The sequence below is a fragment of the Rattus norvegicus genome, chromosome 17 (genome assembly GCF_036323735.1).
Source record: "Rattus norvegicus strain BN/NHsdMcwi chromosome 17, GRCr8, whole genome shotgun sequence".
NCBI lineage: Eukaryota > Metazoa > Chordata > Mammalia > Rodentia > Muridae > Rattus > Rattus norvegicus.
In genome coordinates, this window is record NC_086035.1 from 778,394 (window position 1) to 787,339 (window position 8,946).

Consider the following 8,946-nt stretch of genomic DNA (forward strand, 5'->3'; position numbering starts at 1 on the left):
GGTGGGGGCTGATAGAGCAGTCTACTTCCCAGAGCAAAGGCAGGTATGGTTAAGCTACACACAACAGCCCCCACCTTATTTTTTGAGATAGGGTCTCTCACGGAGCTAGGAGCTTATCACTGGCTAGTCAGGGTGGCCAGTGAACTTCAGGGCTTGGAGTACAGACACATGCTGCCGTTTGGCGTTTATGTCCGTTCTCGAGGATCCAAACTTGGGTCCTCATGCATCTCTTCCAATTCTGGGTGATCCCAGACCCTTCTGTCTTAGGGTTTTACTGCACTTGCAATTTAGGGTAAAGAGACACCATGACAACTCTTAGAAGGGAAAACATGTAATTGGGGCTGGCTTACAGTTCAGAGGTTTAGTCCATTATCATCATGGTGGGAAGCATTGCAGCATGTAGGCAGACACGATGCTGGAGAAAGATCTGAGAGTCTACATCTTCATCGACGGGCAGCAGAAAGAACTGGTTTGAGCTTTTGAGACTTCAAAGCCCACCTCCTAGTGGCACACTTCCTCCAACCAGGCCACACCTACTCCAACAAGGCCACAACTCCCAACAGTTACAGGACCCCAAGCACTTTTTTATTTTTCTACATTTATTTTTTGGGAGTACAATGTTGCAGTCTCAGACACACCAGAAGAGGGCATCAGATCTTATTACAGATGGTTGTAAGCCACCATGTGGTTGCTGGGAATTGAACTCAGGACCTCTAGAAGAGCAGTCAGTGTTCTTATCCGCTGAGCCACCTCTCAAGCACTTTGGCTTCTGCTGATTACTGCTGGCCCATGCATCATTGATGCCTTAAGTAGATATATAAAATCCCATCTGGGTGTCTATACTGGCTGGCTTTACGTCAAGTTGACACAAGCCAAGAGGAAGGAGCCTCAGTTGAGGAGATGCCTCCGTGAAATCCAGCCATAAGGCACTTATCAATTAGTGATCAATAGAGGGCCCAGCCCATTGTGGGTGGCACCATCCCTGGGCTGGTGGTCCTGGGTTCTGTAAGAAAGCTGAGTAAACCATGGGAAACAAGTCAGCAAGCATTCTCCTCTGCCTCTTGCTTAAGATCTTATCTCCAAGCTCCTACCCCGCTTGAGTCCCTGTCCTGACTTCCTCCAATGATGAACAGTGCTGTGGAAATGTAAACCAAATAAGCCCTTTCTTCCCTAACTTGTCTCATCACAGCAATAGAAACTCAAACTAAGACTGTATCATTACGTTATGGTTATTAAGTCCCAATTGATAAGTTATTTCTCCACCCATGAAATGAGCCAATTTCAGACTAGATTATATTAAATGCAGGCTTTATAGAGAAGCTGCTCTTGCTTAGGCTTAAGTTCACTGGTAATAAAGGAGGCCAGGGAAATTACCATGGGAAGGGAAAGGGAGGGGAGGGGGAAGAGAGAAAGTGTGTGTGCATGCAGAGAGAGAAGGAAAGAAATTAAGAGGGAGAGAGAGAGAGAGTACAGGCACATGCACCAAAATGTCTGGAATATATAGGGAAGATGCTCTGAGGGAAGGGCAGCCCAGTCTCTGGACTGTAAAGTTCAGAGTTAGGGGGCAGGGTATGCCAGGTAGGAACTAAGGAATGCTGGGAAAACCTGGAGGTCAGGTCTGCTTTGATAGGTAAAATATGCATCTCAGTCCCTTGTCCTAGGGTCACAACCAAACACTATTATGAACAGGTGCCCCCTACAGAGTCAAGGGACAAATGTGATAGTGAACATTATATTTAAAAGTTTAAAATGACTGTACTTAAAAGGACTATAAAATAAAAGTGTCTCTAACCCATAAGTCCTGCTTGCCCAAGGACATAACTTTCTGGAATGCCGGGGACTGTTCTTCTAATTGCCCACTCTTATTTATGTCAGATAGCAAACCACTTGTTTTTGCTTCTGTCAACAAGCTTGCTTGCCCTGACTGCTTGTAAGCAGGATGTGTGCTTGGCTGCAGATAGGTGGGATGTGTGCCTGATTACATGTAGGCAGGGAGTATGTCAATATGTGTTCTTGCCCCTAATTGCACAAAGACAGCAAGTATGTAACCTTGTGGGTTTTGTCTTTATAAAACTTAACAAATGTAACTCGGACCTGCATCTGGAGAGCCTCTCAGCTACGGCCTTGGTGCCGGGAGTATCTGACACCAGTATCTGAATAAAATCTCTTTGTCAAAATTTATTCATGCCCAGACTTATAAAAGTATTATTTGAGGCTGTTCTATGCCTCCCTTGCTCCCGAATAATGACACAGAGACCTGTTATATTTATTAATGAGCTTCTTGCATTACAGCTGGGTAGATGCTCATCTCTTCTAACCTGACTGTTGGCTACTTCCCAGCCTTGTGTTTTCTTAGTCTTACTCCTGCTCTATCCATGTCCTCATGGCGACTCCCCCACGGTGACCCCTCTTAGGACGAGACCTGGGACACCTTCTCACTGGGACTGGAAGTCCCAATTTAACTCCTCTATAGGTTGATCAGCACTTTATTAACCAATCAGAGGTGATAGAAAACAATGTTCACACAACATTGAGGTGGGAGATGCTTCCATAGTAACGGCAATGCCCAATCCAGACTGCATTTCTGGGGTACAGAAATCATCTGAGTATGCAGTGTATAAAATCATCACCCCCCCAACTCAGACTGGTGAATCTGTGAACGACCCCCCCCCCAAAAAAAAAAACAAAACAAACCGCCAAACAACGAAAGCATTGACTCACAAGGCAGGCATGGTGGTTGCCTGTCCTTCATCCCTTCAGCTACTTGGCCAAGATGAACAGAACACTTGAGTCCAGGAAGGTAAAATAACCAACATGCATTATTTTCATTGGCAACAGATGCAGAATTATGTAGCTCATGGGGGTGGGTGATAAGAAAGATGGGGAAGGGAAAACAGAGGGTCCTTAGATAACTTCATAAAAGAATGTCTGTAACCCAGGGATTTATTCTCCTGAAATCTGCCGGATATAGTTCATTCACAACCCAACATAAGAATTGCCTCTGGCCATTGAGGTCCCCATGCAGTCCATGCTGGGTTGATGACTCATCACTTTCCGGCAGAAAGGAAGAGGAAGAGGGCTTTGCTATGGGCTGAAGGAGGTCAAAGGTTGAATTTGCCAGAGGACAACATTCCAAGAAGACCGCTGGACTTGGATGCATACGGACCCTGGTCAGTACTACAGAGCATCCGTGGAGCTGTCTCCAGCACCATAGACATACACATGCTAGGCAAGCACTCTAGCAACTAAGCCACTAAGCTTGGGTCTGTAGATTTATTCTTTTTCTGAGGTTTGAAATGTTTCGGCCATTATTTTTTTTTCCGAATGTGTTTCAGTCCCACTCGCTCTCCCCTCTGGGACTGAACCAACACGAAAGAAAATGCGTCGACATTGCCAGGCTCCCTTGGCTGTTGCCATTCTTTTTCCTTTAGTCTGTATTGTTTGGTTCACATTGGATGGATTCTAGCATTCCGCCTTCAGGTTTATAGACTGTTCTCTAGTCTATTACATCCACTGTGGGGTCATCCAGTAGGTTTTTAATTTATTATATTTTTTCAGTTTTCTCACTTCCATAATGCTTCTTTTTATAATTCTTTCTGGGGCGGGGGTGGGGTGTGGGGTGGAGGATGGACCTCAAACTCCTTGCTCTGTAGCTGAGTTATCCTCCTTGAATGCCAGATCCTGCAGTCTTCCCTTCCTAAGTGATGGTATCGTAGGCATGCACCCACACCCAGCTTTTAATGGGTTACTAGAGATCAACCTAGGGACATAGTGTGTGCTAGGCAGTCACTCTATCAGCTAAACTATATTCCCAGTCCTGAGAAGTATTTTTAAACTTTCTTTTTAAATCTGCAATTGATGATTGATGTGTCCTTTTGATGGTTGCCTAAAAACCCTTATCAGATAATTATATCTTATTTGCCTTGTCATTGGTGTCTACGTCTACTGACTGTTTCTCCTTCTTCTCGTGATTTTGCTGACTCTTGGTATAACACATAACTTTTCCCTAGCCTACAGACTGAGGCTGTGGGTTCTAGTTGCCTTTAACACATATGGCTCAAAGATCAGGTAGGTATGTTTGTTCAGCTTCCTGGTTCAGCTTCTCCAGACCATCCTTGTGGACCAAAATCAAAAATGGGCCTGACTCATGCTGCATTGCTGCAGAGGGTGGGGTGAAAGTTCAAACCCTCCCTCCCCCACAGTCACCTTCCTGTAAATTAGGACACTGACTCATGCAGTAACCTTACTAACTCTGAGCTCAATCCTGTGATCAGCTCCCTGACTAACTTTGCCGTCTCTCAAGTGGGGAGGGAAAAGTAAAACTGAAGGCTGGGTCAAACCATTGATGCACTAGAGGTATGGGAGAGTCAGGTCCTCTCTGCTTGGCACTGATACCAGAGAAGAAGCAAACCAAACATCAACTCTATTCTGTCTCTTTGTGATGCCAAAGTGGTCAGCTTCCCAGAGGGTCTTGATGACAGAGTTGGAGGAGTGAGACCTGATTTGAAACTAGCTTTGCTTTATGCTCCCTATCAATCGGTTCTATGGGGGCAGAGTATCAGCTGACCTCTAATACCAGCCTGGTGAGAAATCCACACCCTGCCTGCTTTATGCAGGGAATGGAACCATCGCTCCTCCAACACTGGACAATTCTGACACCATGTTCGCTTTTTTTCAAAGGGGAAAGAAGAGTAATTCCTCTCAACCTTGCTAGCAGCACCTGACTAGAGAATTGGGGTTGGGGTGGATTGTTTGTGTCTGTAGAGGGGGAAGACTTCTGCAGTGCCCTGTCTAACTCACAGGAGGAACATGCAGAAACCCAAGGATCAGTCCCCTGAATCCCACCTCTATTTTCATCTAGGTCTCTAGACAATCCTTCCATGTATGGCTTCAGGGCCCTGTTTGTTTGTAGTTAATCTCCCGGGTATTTTATTTCTGCAGAGCGCAACCGAGGAGTGGGTTACTTTGTCTTAGCAGAACCTGAAGTCTTCCTAGCTTTTGTTTTGTGGGTTGGGCAATAACAATGCCACCTTATGAATACTGCTGAGTGACTATGTCAAGCTTCTGATGACCTAAGGCTGCCTTCACTGAATAGAGTAAAATAGAAATTAAATCATTTCTATTTTAAAAATTCAAGATTCAGTAACCCTCCTCATAATTTTCAATATTCTTTCCGTCATAGAGACCCATTAAAGGCAAATTGACTTGGACTGGGGATGTAGCTCAGCTGGTAAAAGGCCTCACAAAATCATGAGGAAGAGTTTAATCTCTCAGAACCCAGGCCCAGAAGCAGCCAGTACCTATAATCCCAGAGCTGGAAATGATCCTTAAAGCTCATTGGCCAACCAGTCTTGCCTTTTAATACATTCGAGGTTCCATGAGAGACCCTGTCTTAAAAAACTAAGGTGGAAGGCTGGCAAGATGCCTCAACTTCTTGTTGCCAAGTCAGAATAACACATTTCTATGTTTTGTTTTCTAACCTCCATATACATGGACCATGGCATGCATTCACACATACACACTTGCACACACACACACACACACACACACACACACCACACACACCACACCACACCACACACACCACACACACCACACACACACACCACACACACACACCAAACACACAAACACACCACACACACACACACACACCCCACATCACACAAAACACACACACGCTAAAGACCAATTTATGAACAGTTTCTTCCATCAAAATGTATGTGTGTGTGTGTGTGTATATATATATATATGTATATATGTATATGTATATATACTATCCACAAATATTTAAAAGCAAGATATACTACTACAACTTGGTATGGTTTAGTTTACTATTGTAACACTGGTTCATTATTTGAACCACTTATCTGTTATCTGAAAAATTGATAAGTTAATAAAAACAAGAATGATCATATCAATTGTACAGAAAAGGCACATGACTGTGTCCAATATCCATTCACAGTAATAACTTTCAGCAAACTGGAAATATAAAGGACCCTTCCAGCCTGAGAAGGAGAAATTACAAATAAAGCTGAATGTCATGTGTATCTCAGTGCTTTTCCTTTACAACCAAAACTAAGGCAAATGGGCCAATTCTCCTTTGGATTCATGAAGTGTGACCTGAACTGGCGAGATAGCTCAGCAGGTAAGGACACCTGGCCACGTCATGGTCATTTGAACTCAATGCCCAGGACCATATGGTGCACATGCATATACACTGAATAAATTAAAAAAAATCTTTTAAAATCAGAGACCAAAACAAATGGAAATATATACTGTGCCCACAGATCGGAAGACTCACTACAGCTCATAGGACCAGTGTTTGCAGAAAGGTGTGCTTTTGCTTTCCTTCATTTGAAAAGTAACTTCTGACTTACTGTTGAGTTCAGATAGAGACGAAACTTCTCCTAGCAAGGGATTCCCTGAACCAAAATATCCATCACATTTCTTTCATTGAAAGGAAACACTGGATGAGAGAGGCCAGCTCAGTTGGCAAAGTGCTTGCTTAGTGTGCACAAAGCGAACACCAAATAAAACAGGCGTAGTAGCACAATCCTGTAACCCAGGGGTTAGGTGGTAGAGGCAGGAGCATACTAAGTTCAAGGTTATCCTCCACTATGGAGTTCTGGGGTAGCCTGGGATCTATAAGAACCTGTTGTGGTCATTATTATTCAAGGGATTGCTACATGCCCTTGTTATCTTTAAATATCTACTAGGGGGTTTCTACCCCAGTTAGACTGTTGTGGTTTGCCCTTAAGTTACTGTATTTTGATGCTAATTCCACTGTCCCAAGGACAGCTGCCTAGTCAAGGACTCAGAACTCAGGTGACTTCACCAGAACCACCTCTCCATTGAATTTGTAAAGTACTGGTGGGGGGCAGGTACAGGATAGAAGGAGGCCTGTCATTGGAGGAGAAGGAAGGATGGGCGGGAGAGAAGTTTGAAGGAAGAGGAGGAGACTAAGGGAGAGAGGAAAAAGAGAGTGGAGAAGCCATGGCAGGTGATGCTAAGATTCTGCTCTGTGTATTTACAGGTTGTTATCAATGTTCCTAAGGGATGGATGGTACCGGGCTTTGTATGTTTAAGTGGGCAATTATATCTTACCAATTGGGTCAAAGATTATTGTGTTGTGTGTTCTTTTATGTGAGGGTTCGAGTGTAAGTAAGTGTGCGGCTGAGATGTGTGTCTGCCAAGATATCTAGCAGATATCTTGGGGCACTGTGGTGAGGACCTAGCGGGTAAAAAGACCAACTTTACTTTTTATTTTTATATTTTTACAACAACATTAGACCATACTGTTCCCAGATTTTAAAAAAAAAAAAAAAAAAAAAAACACAGAAGAAACAAGCCGGAGAGATGGCTCAGCAATTAAGGGCACTGACTGTTCTACCAGAGGTCCTGAGTTCAATTCCCAGCAACCACATGTTGGCTCACAACCATCTGTAATGGGATCCAGTGCCCTCTTCTGGTGTGTCTGAAGATAGCTACAGTGTAATCATATAAATAAATTAATTTTTAGAAAGATACAGAGACCTTTGGATTTATGATAAGCCCAAACGCACTAGAGTTGGGAGATATCAACCTTAAATGGTATTCCCCTGTGGTGATCCCCAAGACATCACTCGCCATCTTCCACTTGTACTGCTTCTATTCCATCAGGCCAGCCACTCATGGTCAAATGCTCACAATCCACACAACCACACAGCGATTCCGACTCCTCTGACTCCTCCTCCCCTTTCTCTTCCTCCTCACGGTCCCTGCCTGAGACACCCAAGCCCTAGAAACCTTGCCCCAGCTACCATTCTTCTGCCCACCTACAGACTGTCAGCACCTTTTATTAACTAAACATAGATAATGGAAGGGGTTGTCTTGGGACAACCAGATCTTAGGATACAGAATTTAGCATTCAAGTTCTTAGCAGCGCCAGACCAACCCCCTACAAGAACCTATCTCAAAAGAAAAATTGGATTATACAATGCTATTCCTGTGTCACATGCAATAATTAGTAAGATAAATCAAGGACCCAAAGGTACAAGTGAATTGTATATGCAAGCAGTTCGATCACAAGGAACTTATCCACATTGCTTCCACACATAACCATCAGCAGACCTCCCAGCTCCGTGGAGAGTCGCTTGAGAGAAGGGAGAAAAAGAATCTTGCTGGTTTGTAGATATACCTGAAAGGCAGGGCGTGTCACCTGGAAGTGGATAATTACTGCATCACAGTCCTGTTCCGTGAGAGAAGGTCTGGAGAGGCTGTGATCCTAGGAGGCAGAAGGGGGCACATTTGGTTGTTCCCTTCTTCTGAATAAACGTGACAGGTGTCTCAGTGAGCCAACTCATAATTCAAGTGTAGGAAAAATATAATTGGAAATTTAGCAAGGAGCTAATACAAATTTATAGGGGCTATGAGGCTCACATATCATCCCAGCATCTGAGGATGGCAGAATAGGATAGTATAAATGCTCACAGTGGGGCAGGGTATCGTGTGTAACCCAAACACAAAGTTTTGTGCTATTTATCCCTTTGACAGTCTATGTTGAGCCACGAGCTCAATATCACAAGGTTCTTCTTAAGCACGTGGCTCTTTGGACTTGTCTTTTTTTAAAAAGGTCTTTGGTGTGGTCTTCAAGGGAGATACTGAGACAGTCTATAGTAACAAGTTAATTAGAAGAGTCATTAATGCCATCTGCCAAAAAGCAAATCATAGCACAGTGAGATTCTGAGAACTCAGGCCCAGAAAGAAAATGAGAGTTGCTTCTTGTAGATCTCAGAGAGTCAATCCTGCAGCAAGGCTGTCTCTGATTCCCCGGCAGGCAGCAGGGAAAGGGTGTGTGTGATGTATAGATGATGGTGTATCAGTTTCTTTTCTATCGCTGTGATAAAATATCATGGCCAAAGCAACTTAAGGAAGAGTCTACTATGAGTTCCAGAACCAGGGGGA